Source organism: Theropithecus gelada, chromosome 2 (genome assembly GCF_003255815.1).
Source record: "Theropithecus gelada isolate Dixy chromosome 2, Tgel_1.0, whole genome shotgun sequence".
NCBI classification, from domain to species: domain Eukaryota; kingdom Metazoa; phylum Chordata; class Mammalia; order Primates; family Cercopithecidae; genus Theropithecus; species Theropithecus gelada.
The window spans coordinates 153,658,722-153,666,964 of record NC_037669.1 but is presented as its reverse complement, the minus strand read 5'-3'; positions in this window follow the sequence as shown (position 1 = coordinate 153,666,964).

Below are 8,243 nucleotides of genomic sequence, written 5' to 3'. Positions count from 1 at the left end.
AGCCCCCCAAAGCACTGGGATTACAGGCATGAGCCCCTGTGTCCAACCCGTTTAAATAATTTTTAAAAGCAGGAGAATATCATGCCCAAGAACACATTCATGTATATAAAATTATAGACTGTGGACTTGGAAGGAACACACAGATTAAAAGATCTGTTTTAACAGCTAATGAAGGCTGTTTTTTACTAGGAGGTCTAACATAGTTTACACACCAAACTCAAGGGAATGTTGGCCTTTTGGAAGGAGAAAAGAGTAACAGTATTGAGATTTTCTTCTATTAAAATTTTAATACTAAATCAATATTTAATGATGGTCAATTCTGGGAGGCAGGAATATGTGTATTATTCTCTGTATTTTTCTATAGCTGTAAAATTTCTCAAACAAGATAAAAAATGTTAAAAAGTCTCGACCAGACCGAGTGCAGTGGCTCACGTCTGTAATCCCAGCACATTGGGAGGCCAAGGCAGGCAGATCACTTGAAGTCAGGAGTTCAAGACCAGCCTGGCCAGCATGGTGAAACCTCATTTTTACTAAAAATATAAAAATTAGCCTGGTGTGGTGGTGCATGCCTGTAATCCCAGCTACTTGGGAGGCTGAGACAGGAGAATCACTTGAAACTGGGAGGCAGAGGTTGCAGTGAGCTGAGATCACACCACATTGCACTCCAGCCTGGGTGATAGAATGAGACTCTGTCTCAAAAAAAAAAAAGGTATTGACCAATTGGAACATGTGTCTGTACTGCCTTCCTTTGCCTCTGCTCTAATTAAGGCTGTACTGTAAATTCCAGTCTCCAGATAACTCAGATCAGTACCTATTTTCTCCTGAAATTGTCCAAGCTGTCCAAGCTTTTCTGGTCTGAAGTTCTACACAATCACCTTGCTTGGCTGCTTGTTCCCTTTCTGTATTTTTGTAGAGAGAGCCACAGCCTCCTTGTGCTGAAAGGGAAGTGCCTAAGCAGTGGCAGCCTGGCCAGCACTGGGAGACTGTGGTTACTAGCACTGGTTCTGACACACAACCCTCTAAGGCGGGCGCAGCAGCCAGAATCCTGGGTCCTGGGCTTGTTTCTGAAGTGCTAATGCCTCTTCCTTGAACACATAGCCAATAGTCATGCTAGACCAATGCTGGAAGGGCACATGGAAAATGTTAAATTTGTAGACATCAGATTAACTTTTCCTTTTTATTTTGGTCTCCATGCTGTTTAAAAAAGTAAGCTTGGAAAATCAACCAAGCTAAGGGAGGTGGTGCATGCCTACAGTCCCACTACTCAGGAGGCAGAGGCAGAAGGATTGCTTGAGCCCAGGAATTCAAGACTAGCCTGAGCAATATAGCCTGTGAAGAAGAGGAAGAAAGGAAGAAGAAGAAAGGAAAAAGGAGGAGGAGGAGAAGGAGAAGGAGGGAGGAGGGGGAGGAGGAGGGGGAAGAGGAAAAGAAAAAGAAGGAAAGGGGAAGAAGAAAGGAAGTAGAAGAAAGAAAAAGAAGAAAAGAAGGAGGTTGGGAGAAAGGGAGAAAGAGAAACAAAGAAAGAAAGAAAATCAGTCGATCCATTAACAATTTCCTTTTCAAAAGGAGGCCCAATGAAAACAGGGACTATTGTGAATGAAAGTGTTTTTAGCTGCTCTCTTAAAATAATCAGTGGTGTCTAAGGGGCAGTTGCTGATAGGCAGTTTATGAAGTCAGAACAGCATCTAGGTGCTTCCTGGGAAACAAGCTAACAATGTGAAAGTGAGATCACCTTCAAAAGCAGGATTAGCCTGAACAAGTATATTTTATATTCAAGTTCAATACCTTCGACAATGTTCTGTTCAGACTTTGTTTCTCTCTGTAACAGTCCTGCCTGTCAGGTAACAAGTTACTATTCCTACCTGATATGGTTTGGCTGTGTCTCCATTCAAATCTCAACTGAAGTGTATCTCCCAGAATTTCCACATGTTGTGGGAGGGACCTAGGGGGAGGTAATTGAATCATGGAGACCAGTCTTTGCTGTGCTATTCTCATAATAGTGAATAAGTCTCACGAGATCTGATGGGTTTATCAGGGATTTCTGCTTTTGCTTCTTCCTCATTTTCTCTTGCTGTTGCCATGTAAGAAGTTCCTTTTGCTTCCCCCCATAATTCTGAGGCCTCCCCTGCCATGTGGAACTGTTAAGTTCAATTAAACCTCTTTTTGTTCCCAGTTTTGGTATGTCTTTATCAGCAGCATGAAAATGAACTAATATGGTAAATTGGTACCAATAGAGTGGGGTGTTGCTGAAAAGATACCTGAAAATGTGGAAGTGACTTTGGAACTGGGTAACAGGCAGAGGTTGGAACAGTTTGGAGGGCTCAGAAGAAGATAGGAAAATGTGGGAAAGTTTGGAACCTCCCAGAAATTTGTTGAATGGCTTCGACAAAAATGCTGATAGTGATATGAACAATAAGGGCCACACTGAGGTGGTCTCAGATGGAGATGAGAAACTTGTTGGGAACTGGAGTAAAGGTGATTCTTGTCATGTTTTAGCAAAGAGACTGGTGGCATTTTGCCCCTGCCCTAGAAATTTGTGGAACTTTGAACTTGAGAGAGATGATTTAGAGTATCTGGCAGGAGAAATTTCTGAACAGCAAAGCATTCAAAAATGTGACTTGGGTGCTGTTAAAAGCATTCCGTTTTAAAAGGGAAACAGAGCATGAAAGTTCAGAAAATTTGCAGCCTGGTGACGCAGCAGAAAAGAAAAGCCCATTTTCTAAGGAGAAATTCAAGCCAGCTGCAGAAATTTGTGTAAGTAACAAGGAGCCTAATGTTAATCCCCAAGACCATGGGGAAAATGTCTCCAGGCCATGTCAGAGACCTTTATGACAGTCACTCCCATCACAGGCCCAGAGGACCAGGAGGAAAAAGTGGTTTCATGGGCGGGGCCCAGGGTCCCCATGTTGTGTGCAGCCTAGGGACTTGGTACACTGTGTCCCAGCTGCTCCAGCCATGGCTGAAAGGGGCCAACATACAGCTCGGGCTGTGGCTTCAGAGGGCGGAAGCCCCAAGCCTTCACAGCTTCCATGTAGTGTTGCACCTGTGGGTGCACAGAAGTCAAGAATTGAGGTTTGGGAACCCCTGCCTAGATTTCAAAAGATGTATGGAAATACCTGGATGCCCAGGCAAAAGTTTGCTGCAGGGGTGGGGCCCTCATGGAGAACCTCTGCTAGGGCCGTACAGAAGGGAAATGTGGGATGGGAGCACCCACACAGAGTCCCTACTGGGGCACTGCCTGGTGGAGCTGTGAGAAAAGGGCCACTGTCTTTCAGACCCCAGAATAGTAGATTCATTGACAGCTTGCACTGTGAGCCTAGAAAAGTCACAGACACTCAACGCCAGCCATGAAAGCAGCTGGGAGGTAGGCAATACCCTGCAAAGCCACAGGGGTAGAGCTACCGAAGACCATGGGAATCCACCTTTTGCATCAGCCTGACCTGGATGTGAGACCTGGAGTCAAAGGAGATCATTTTGGAGCTTTAAAATTTGACTGCCCAGGCCAGGCACAGTGGCTCACACCAGTGATCCCATCACTTTGGGAGGCCGAGGCAGGTGGATCACCTGAGGTCAGGAGTTCAAGACCAGCCTGGCCAACATGGCGAAACCCCGTCTCTACTAAAAATACAAAAATCAGCCAGGCATGGTGGTGGGTGCCTGTAGCCCCAGCTACTCTGGAGGCTGAGGCAGGAGAATCGCTTGAACACAGGAAGTGGAAGTTATAGTGAGCTGAGATCGTGCCATTGCACTCCAGCCTGGGTGACAGGGCGAGACTCCATCTCACACACACAAAAAAATAAAAATAAATAAATAAATAAATAAAAAGTAAGCTAGTTACTTCCTAGACACAATGATGGGGGTACAGTTATTGGGTAAATACAGCCGTTCCAAATGGGGGAAATTGCCCAAAACAAAGGGGTTACAGGGCCCATGCAAGTCTGAAATCCAGTAGGGCAGTCAATTTTTTTTTTTTTTTGAGACGGAGTCTCACTATGTTGCCCAAGCTGGAGTGCAGTGATGTGCAGAGGGGTTCCCAAGTCCTCTAAGAGTAGGCCTGGATTTTTCTTCACGCACAATCAATACTTTTCTAATAACAGGCTACGTTAACATAAACTTTTCCAATCCCACAGGCCTGGCTCCCCATCTTGGTCCTGCAACTTCTGAAGGGCTTTGGGCTTTGGGTCTTTTTGTAAAAGGAGGTAAATAGAATCATTGAACTGTTGTGAGAACTAGAGGCAATGGCATATAAGTCACATAACAAGCATTTTATGAATTATACCTTATTGGTCTTGTAAAAGATATCCAGATTCTTCAAGTTTTTAAGAAAATATCCTTCATTCAATAATGTCTTTGAGCTGCTCCCCAACCAGGGTTTCCTGGTTCTAGCCCAGCAACTCAGGATTGTTTCTCAGAAGAAATAATGACTAGAAGAAATCAGCTAGCTGTTTCTTGTCTCTGGGAATTTCCACTCTGGAGCCTTTTACCTTCCCCCCAATTCATTATTTCAACAACCATTTATTGCAAACTCTCTGTTCAAAACACTGCTGCAGCAGCTGGGGCTGGTGGTTCATGTCTATAATCCCAGCAACTTGGGCTGAGGCAGGAGGATTGCTTGAGGCCAGAAGTTTGAGGCGCCAGTGAGTTATGATCATGCCACTACACTCCAGCCTGGGTGACGGAATGAAACTCTGTCTCAAAAAAAAAAAAAAAAAAAAAGACAAAAAACACTGCTGTAGAAGAAAATACAAATATGAAGTCTTTGTCTTCAGGGAGCCCTCAGTACAGGGTAGCAAACAAAAAAGCAGTGCTAAGTAGAATCCTTGTATCATAATTTGCTTAGTAATCAGTCTTTATCACTTTGCAGACTGGTTAACCTCATCAGTGGGTTGTTTCCTATTGTCTCTTAACTACTTTCTCTCACATACTTGCTTAGCACCTAGAAACTGCACCTATCCTACAAACCCCAAAGATGAAACAGTCCTTTATATTAACATAAAGATGCAGAAAGAAGTTACACAATAGGGCCTAGATGTCCCTATCTTAAGTCCATTTTGGCTGCTGTAACAAAATGCTGTAACAAAATATTTGAAAGGGCTGGGTGTGGTGGCTCACGCCAGCACTTTGAGAGGCTGAGGTGGGTGGATCACCTGAGGTCATAAGTTCGAGACCAGCCTGGCCAATATGGCAAAACCCCATCTCTACTAAAAATATAAACATTAGCTGGGCGTGGTGGCGTGCGCCTGTAGTCCCAGCTACTCAGGAAGCTGAGGCAGGAGAATTGCTTGAACCTGGGAGGCAGTGGCTGTAGTGAGCCAAGATCATGCCAGTGCACTCCAGACCTGGGTGACAGAGTGAGATTCCATCTCAAACAACAACAACAACAATAAATATACAAGAAGGAAAAGGAGAAGGAGAAGGAGAAGTAGGGGAAGGGGAAGGGGAAGGGGAAGCAGAAGGGGAGGGGGAGGGGAGGGGGAAGGGGAGGGAGGAGGGAGGAGGGGGAGAAAGGCTAGGTACAGTTGCTCAAGCCTGTAATCCCAGCACTTTGGGAGGCCAAGGTGGGAGAATTGCTTGAGCCCAGGAATTTGAGACCAGCCTGGGCGACATAGTAGGACCCTGTCTCTATAAAAAAAATTTTTTTTTTTTTGAGACAGAGTCTCGCTCTGTCGCCCAGGCTGGAGTGCAGTGTCCGGATCTCAGCTCACTGCAAGCTCCGCCTCCCGGTTTACGCCATTCTCCTGCCTCAGCCTCCCACGTAGCTGGGACTACAGGTGCCCGCCACCTCGCCCGGCTAGTTTTTTGTATTTTTGTTTTTTTTAGTAGAGACGGGGTTTCACCGTGTTAGCCAGGATGGTCTCGATCTCCTGACCTCGTGATCCGCCTGCCTCGGCCTCCCAAAGTGCTGGGATTACAGGCTTGAGCCACCGTGCCCGGCCTCTATAAAAAATTTTTAAAATATTAGCCAGGTGTGGTGACATGCACCTACAGTCCCAGCTCCTTGAGAGGCTGAGGTAGCGGGATCGCTTGAGCCCAGGATGTGGATCATGGCTGTAGTGAGCTGTGATCATGCCACTGCACTCCAACCTGGAGTAAAACCTTGTCTCAAAAAAAAAAAAAAAAAAAAAAAAAAACCTTAGACTGGGTAATTTATAAACAGCAGAATTGTATTGCTCACAGTTCTGGAGGCTGGGACATCCAAGATCAAGGCTCCAGCAGAGTCATAGTCCACTGAGGGCTTGTTCTCTGCTTCAAACATGGTGTCTTCTCAGTGCATCCTCACATGGCAGAAAGGTCAAACAGGCTCCCTCAAGCCTCTTTCACAAGGGCACCAATTTCCCCCACAAAGGACTCATCCTTTTAATCTGAATGTGTTGGGCGTTAGGTTTCAACATATGAATTTCGGGGAGATACCAGCATTCAAGCCATAGCAGCCCCCAAATACGCTGGGCCCTCAAAACCCTCCAAAATCCCTTCACTTGTCTCTATTCTATGACTGGGCCCACTCTCCACAGGGACCACTCACTGCTCCTCACATGGCCCACTCAACAACTTTTCTCACTCTCTGTAGGCAATATTGTGTCCTCCTTAAATTGAAAATCAAGGCCACCTAAGACACTACCCAGGCCTGCTCTTCATTCATTCATTCATTTAATAAATATTTACCAGAGCTAATATGGGCCTGCGCAGTGCAGATGTGAGACATACAAGAATGAGAGCCAAGCGGCCGTGGTCTCTGCCTTCATGGATCTCAGTCTACTGTTAAGTTACACATTCAACAAAAATTACACAAATTATTGTACACCCTGAAAGGGGCTAGGAAGAAGAATCCCTGGTGCTGCAATCTTTGTGTTTTGTTTTTGTTTTTGTTTTTGAGATGAAGTATCACTCTGTGGCTCAGGCTGCAGTACAGTGAGGTGATCTCAGCTCACTGCAACCTCTGCCTCCTGAGGTCAAGTCATTCTCCTGCCTCAGCCTCCTGAGTAGCTGGCATTACAGAAGCATGCCACCATGCCCGGCTAATTTTTGTATTTTTAGTAGAGATAGGGTTTCACTACATTGGCCAGGCTGGTCTCAAACTCCTGACCTCAGGCAATCCGCACACCCTGGCCTCCCAGAGTGCTGGGATTACAGGTGTGAGCCCCCGTGCCCAGCTGTTTGTTTTTTTTTTTTTTTTGGGGGGGGGTTTTTTTTTTTTTTTGAGACAGTCTTGCTCTTCACCCAGGCTGTAGTGCAGTGGCGCAATCTCAGCTCACCGCAATCTCCACCTCCCAGGTTGAAGCAATTCTCCTGCCTCAGTCTCCCAGGTAGCTGGGACTACAGGCATGCACCACCACACCCCACTAAGTTTTGTATTTTTAGTAGAGACGGGGTTTTGCCATGCCTGCCTCAGCCTCCCAAAGTGCCAAAGTGCTGGGATTACAGGTGTGAGCCACTGAGCCCGGCTGGTTTTTGTGTGTGTGTGTGTGTGTGTTTTTTTTTTAAATGAAACAGGGTCTCGCTCTGTTGCCCAGGCTGGAGTGTAATGGTGCAATCACAGCTCACTACAGCCTCTACCTCCCTTTGGGGCCTAAGCAATTCTCCCACCTCAGTATCCCAAGTAGCTGGGATTACAGGCCTGAGCTGCTAATTATTTTCTTTCTTTTTTTCTCATTCTCTCGCTCTCTTTTTCTTTTTCTTTCTTTCTTTTTTTTTTTTTTTTTTTTTTGCCATGTTGCCCGGGCTGGTCTTGAACTCCTGGACTCAAGCGATCCGCCACTCTGCCTCCCAAAATGCCACGATTACAGGTATGAGCCACCACACCCAGCAATGCTGCAAAGTCTCATAGGCCAGGATAGTATAACCTAAGAAATGATATATGAAGAACACTCACAACAGGGAAGAGGTGAGGAGTGTTCAGGCAGAGGGAAGAGCATTTGCAGATGCCCTAGGTGAGAAGAAACCTGCATCCTTTAAGGACCTAAATGAAGCCAAGCAGACAGGGGCTAGATCACACATGGGGGCTTCATGTCCACCTTAAGTAGTTTGGGTCTTTAAAAAAGGAATGAGACTCCATAAAGAGGTTTTAAGGAGCGAAGGCCATAGCTGCCATGACCAGGTTTCCCTTCCCCATAGCTGCAGAGCAGGCACAGGGCTGGTTTAGCCCACCAGGTTGTGCCCAGCGCGGGGCCAGCGGCCGGCTCCTACCCACACTTGCGGGCGGGAAGACTGGACGCACTGCGGGACCTGGTGATGTCCTGGGTTGG